Source organism: Capsicum annuum, chromosome 4 (genome assembly GCF_002878395.1).
Source record: "Capsicum annuum cultivar UCD-10X-F1 chromosome 4, UCD10Xv1.1, whole genome shotgun sequence".
Taxonomy (NCBI): Eukaryota; Viridiplantae; Streptophyta; class Magnoliopsida; order Solanales; family Solanaceae; genus Capsicum; species Capsicum annuum.
The window spans coordinates 49,214,518-49,221,154 of record NC_061114.1 but is presented as its reverse complement, the minus strand read 5'-3'; positions in this window follow the sequence as shown (position 1 = coordinate 49,221,154).

Genomic DNA, 6,637 nt, shown 5'->3' with positions numbered 1-6,637 from the left:
ATATGTGATTTGTGTTTATATCAATTTAAAGAGAATAAATTTAAATTTAGTATAATAGGGACAGCTTTGTGTATTTCCATCATTATTTCTATTTATTTTATTATTTCGTTATTTATACTTATTGTCATTAATAAAGTTTAATAATTATTTATAAAATTAATTAATTAATTTAATCGATCGCTTTAAATAAATATTACTTTAGCTTACTGTTAAGAATAAATAGCGTTTCGCATATATAAAATTATCACGAGTTTACCAAAAATAAATAAATATTTTTAACATTAAACAAATTTTAGGCATGTTTAAAATATTCGTCTTAATTAAGAATGCGGCGTACGCATCTTTCTGAGACATTTAAAAATTCAAGGATGCAATAATGCATTTTGATAAATATTTATAAAATTATTTTTTCACCGATTTAATACAAGAGTTTTAAATAATTTTAGTACATTAAAATGAGCGATTTTAGAGCCTACTAACATCATTTGTCAAAATAATTTAAGTCAGGATAAGTCAATAAAAGCGACCATGCTAGAACCACGGGACTCGAGGGGTGCCTAACACCTTCCCCTCGGTCAACAGAATTCCTTATTTGGATTCCTAGTTCGCAGACCAAAAATAAAAAAAATAAAGAGTCATTTCCTTTTGAATAGAGATTCAATAAGGTGATTTGAAACACCCTAACTCAATTTCAAGTGGCGACTCTGTAAATAAAATAATCCTTTTTCAAAACGTCACTTTAATGAGAAAAACCCATTTTCTCTAAAACCAACTCTCTAGCGGGGTCGAATGCGGTGAAAAACAGGGGGTGTGACAGAGATCATTTCTAATGATAAATAATTTAATAACAATTAGTTATCTTTTTGTGATATTTTTTATAACCATAATCGAAGATAATTTTATTAATACTTCCACCGTCACATATTACTTGGCATATGATGAGCTCAACATATCCTTTTCACTAGTAATTATTGATTAACACTTTTTTGAAAGTTATTGTGAAAACATGGGAACTAATTATTGATTAACACTTTTTTGAAAGTTATTGTGAAAACATGGGAACTTTTTTTAGACATGAGAACTTTGAAAGTGTCCAATTATGACTTCATTCATTAAACATGAGTATTTTTTTAGACAATTATTTTTAGCAAAAATATCAAATAATATGAGATTGGGGAGTAGGAAAATTAACACTAGACCTTAACCTTACTTTCAACATCGTTTAATTAAGGGCAAAATTCAGAAATAGCATACTTATCCCCTTATTTATGAGTTTCATAGCAGCAGTTTCATAAGTACATAATATAGCAAGTTGTATTTTGTATTTTTGTAAACTGTTGCTACAAAAATACAAATACATATGATTTTTACTGCCTTTATGATCGATATGTATTTTATATTTTTGCAAACTGTTGCTACAAAAATACAAATACATATTCTACAAAATATAATTTGATAAAAGTGTTATTATTTTTTGTAATTTAATACTTAAATATGCTACTTTATATATTTTTTCCTTTAATTAATTGCAAGATCCATGCTCAGATTTTTAAAACATTGTTCAACGTATGAACTTGAGTAGTCAAAATTCAGTTTTATTATTTTTACTATTTTTTCTATGCTACTCTTAGCTCTTCCTTTTTTGAAGATATAAAGATTAATTTTGTTACATACAATTGGTTGGTATTAAACTGTGAAATTGATGGCATTGAGAGAAACATTTTAAATCTATTTCAACACTTAAATAAGAACTTAAGATCTTCAATAGATTTTATTTGTAGAAACAGTTTTCGATAAGTTAGTGTTCCGTAGTAAAATATTTTGCATTTTGATTGGATATTGTGAAATTTAGGCCCGTTTGGCCATGAAAATTTTTCCCTTTTTTTCAGAAAATTTTTTCGGAGTTGGAAATTGTGGTGTTTGGCCATGAAAATTCGAAAAATAATTCCGGAAAGTTTCTCTGAAACGGGAAAACAGGTTTTTGTTGTTTTCACAATTTTCCAACTCCAATTCCAACTTTTACTATTATTACATATAACCCCAATCTTTTAAATTTTTTTATAAAACTCTCCTTATAACATTACTTTTTCAGTATTACGTATCTAACAGTTTTAAAGAATAAGATAATTATAATTTCAAACTTAATGCTATCCTAATTAATATATATCTCTTTTTCTCTCTCGTCATTATTTTTATCTGTTATTTAATTTTCTCCCTTATTTAAGATATTATTTTACTGCTAATTTATATTTATACGCATAAATATATAAAGTACTATATTTATACCCATAAATATATAAAGTATTATATTTATACCCATATATATATATATATATATATATATATAAAGCATTATATTTATAATAGAAATATACAAAGTATGTTATATATAAAGTTTATATCATGTATATACCATATACACACATATATAAATATACAAAGTATTAAGAAACATACTAAGCATATTTATAATATAAATATAGAAAGTATGTTATATATGAAGTTTATACCATGTATGTACCATATACACACATATATAAAAAATACAAAGTATAAAGAAACATACTAAGCATATTTATATATTTATGGTATATGATATAATATACCATAAATATGCAAAGCATGTTTTACATAGAAATAATTTATTCACACACAGTAAAATCTTTCATGTATAAGAAAATTAAAGAAATAAATTAGCGGCACCCTAAAATTTAATAACAACTCATCATTTCCTATATTTAGGAACGGAATAAGAAGGAAATAAATTAAATAAATTCCTAAAAAAATAAATTTGTTTGAAAGATAATATTTGTTACCTAAAAAATAGGAAGCAGTGATCTGTTAATATAACATCCATATTTAAAATTTTCAAATATGAGAAAACAGCTATTAATGTAAATATTATATATGTCATAATTGAAATTCATTAAATATGACCATGTATATGTAATTATTTTTATAATAGTGGCTAATTGTGTTCTTTTTCCATTAGTAGGTAAATTTTAGTTGGGTGATTTTGATAGATTGTAAAAGTTAGGACATAAAATCATATTTAAAAAAGTTTTTGCAAAAGTCAAAAAAAATTTCAAAAAAGACATGGTCAAACACAACTCTAACTCCAATTTCAACTCCAACTTCAACTCTAACTCCAAAAAATTTTAGTTTTCATGGCCAAACGGCTACTTAGTATCTGCATAGAGTTAAAACAAGCTGAATATTAACTAAATAGAACATCGGTCAAAGTCATCGATAGGCACTCAAACTTGTTGCCAAAATTCACTTAGACACCTAAACTAAGGCATGTTCCTATTAGACCCCTAAACCCCCCACATTTTGTTCCAATTGGATATTTTTTCGTTGTTCTCATCAGCTTATTCGCGCGTGTCTCCAAATGCAGCTGATGTGGAAAGTTGTCCACATAAAACTCTCCACGTGGATAAACTAAATCCACATATACTTATTACATTTTAAATGAAAAAAAAATTATTTTGGCCGTTTGTTTCTCCCTCCATGTTAACTCTCTCTCAGATAACCCTAAAATTAACCCTAATTTAACGAAAATTCCACTCAAATCGAAGGAGAAATTTGAGGGTTTTCCATAGATCTTCCTCGTGTAAGTGTTATTATGATTTATATTTGTTAAATTTTGTTGAATTTTAGCATATTTCAATTTTTAGGGTTTTGAAATTTCACTGTTAGGGTTGTGGTTTTGGGAATATTCCGTCTCTTTCTTAACATACATTAAAGGTTGTAGCTTTTAACTTATTGGTGTGTACTTTGAATATATTCCGTTAACTAGCTTTGAATTCTTACCCTTTTGTTGCAGGTGACGTAACAACTGGAGATAATATTCACAAAATTTCACCATGGGGGATCTTTTTTCAACAAGGATGTCCCTACATATGTTACAATTTGTGTGCCAGAGCTAAGGTATATTGACAAGGACCACTTTTCCATGCTGGAATTGTTATTTTATACTAAAGAATTAGGGTATGATACTGTTAGGGATTTTTATTATCAAGATGCAGTAACTAAGCAGTTCAACTTGGTGAAGAGTGACAGACATCTCGTTGAACTAGTTAAAGAATTAAAACATGAGGACTCTATTGATTTTTACGTCTATCATGTTTTAGATAAATCAATTCTTAACCCTGATGGTCCTACTGGTTTTTTACCTGCACCTGATATTATTTAGTGTGCAGACCTAGAAAGAGAAAGTATTGGTGTTGATGATAGTGCTAACATAGAGAGGGAATCTATTGGAGTAGAGAAAGAGAGAGAGGCTGATATAGAAGATTTTAACCTAGAAGATGTTGAGATAGAGAATATTAACTTAGGTAAAGAGAGGGAGACTCATGTAGAAGATGTTGGTGTAGAAGAAGGTGATGAGGCTAATATAGAAGATATCTATGTAGAAGATGTTAACCTAGAAGATTTTGGTGTAGAAGGAGGTAATGAGGCTGATGTACAAGATATTCATGTAGAAGATGTTAACAGGTTAGTAAATGAGTTGTCAGATTACTTGAGTAGTGATTCAGATCTTGGAGATATTCCTTCAGAAGATGGCTCAGATGTTGATGAGGAGTTGAGGGCATTTAGACAAGAAAGAAATAAAAACAAAGCCAACAAGAAAGAAAGAAATCAAAAGGCAAGAAAAAAGGTTGTTAAAATTGAACAAGTACCTGTAAGAGTTTCTAGTTCTGTAGATAGAGGCTTTGGGGATATTGGTAAAAATAAAGCTAGCAAATATTCTGGAAAGTCAGGTGGAGATGAGGAATATCTTGATAGTTCTGATTGTTGGAGTGAAGATCGTGAAGATATAGATGTATATGTTGTTAGAGGAGTAGATCTACCTAGAAGAAGAAGAAGTAAGAAAACTAGGTATGATGAAAATTGTGAGTTTTCTGTGTTTGAGCTTAGGATGATTTTTGAGGGTGTAAAATAGTTTAGAAAATCTGTTGCAGATTATGCTGTAGAGTATAGAAGGCATTTGAAGTTAAAACCTAATGAAAAAAATAGAATAAGGGTGAAATGCATTGCAGCCAATTGCAACTAGTTTCTGTTTGCTTCTACTGATAGGGATTCAGGTAATTTTATTGTGAAAAACTATAATCCTATTCACAAGTGTATACCTCTAAACAAGAACAAGATGTGTGATTCAAAGCTAGTTGCTAGGAAGTTCAAGGAGAGAATTATTTCTCAGCCATACATTAGGTTTGAGAAATTCAGGATTTGGTAAGAGAGGTGTTGGGTCTTTATGTAGGTAAAACTATTTGTTTTAGGGCTAAACAGATTGTTATGAGGGAGAATATGGGAGATTGGAAGCTGAAATTTGCCAGATTATGTGACTATGCAGATATGATCATGACAACAAATCTTGGAAGTTTTTGTTGGATAAAAATTGACAAAGAAACTGAACCAGGGAAGAACGTCTTTGTTTATTTCTATGTGTGCTTTCATGCCTTCAAGCAAGGATAGTTAGATGGGTGTAGGGAAATTATTGGTTTGATGGATGCTTTCTAAAAAGAGCTTGTAAGGGTGAGTTATTGGTTGCTGTGGGGAAAAATGGCAACAACCAAATGTATCCTATTGCATGGGCAGTTGTGGATACTGAAACAAAATATAGGTAGGATTGGTTCATAAGGCATCTGATTGGTGATCTAAATCTGGGAACTGGTGAAAGCTTGACTGTAATGTCAGACCAACAAAAGGTACTATTACTTAATTATTTTTCTCATTACTTGAATTTATTTTCCAATAATATTCCTATTTTAATAATACTTAATACTTATTACAGGGTCTTATTCCTGTTTTGATGGATCTGTTACCAAATGCTGAGAGAAGAATGTGTGTTAGACATATTTGGAGCAATTGGCATATGCACTGGAGAGGAGAAGAGAGAAGAAAGCAGTTTTAGAGATGTGCAACAGCAAGCTTTGAAGTAAAGTTTAGAGAGGAGATGCAAGCAATGTCAAATCTAGGTCAGAAAGAAATAACTGAGGACATGTTAGTTAATCCTCTACTTCTTGGTGTGGGGCATATTTCAAAATATATTCCAAATGTGATATTGTAGAAAATAACATGTGTGAAACTTTCAATTCTTGGATCTTAGCTGCTAGATATAAATCCATAATCACAATGTTAAAGGATATCAGGCATAAAATGATGAATAGACATGTAGATATGATCAAATTTGCAGAAACATGGATTCCAGACATTGCACCTATGGAAAGAACTATTTTAGAAGCTAATAAGGAATATTCAAATAGGTGTAGAGTATTATGGAATGGAGTTAATCGTTTTGAAATTGGGGGTGAGGGTTACACATTTGTTGTTCACTTGGACAAGAAGTATTATGATTGTAGGTTATGGATGTTAAGAGGTATTCCATGTCCTCGTGCCATTTGTGCTTATTATTACTTGAATGAAGATCCTGATCAGCATGTAGAGCACTGGTATATTAAAGAAACCTTTTGTCACGCCTCAAATCCTATTAGGGCGGACTGGCACCCGTAACCGAGGAGGCCCGGGAGAACCAGCTCATAACCTTATACTTCCCATGCATACCTCTATGACAACCCAAAATTCGGACAGCATCATGTCGCATATAAAAGGAAATAATCACCTGTATAAGCTC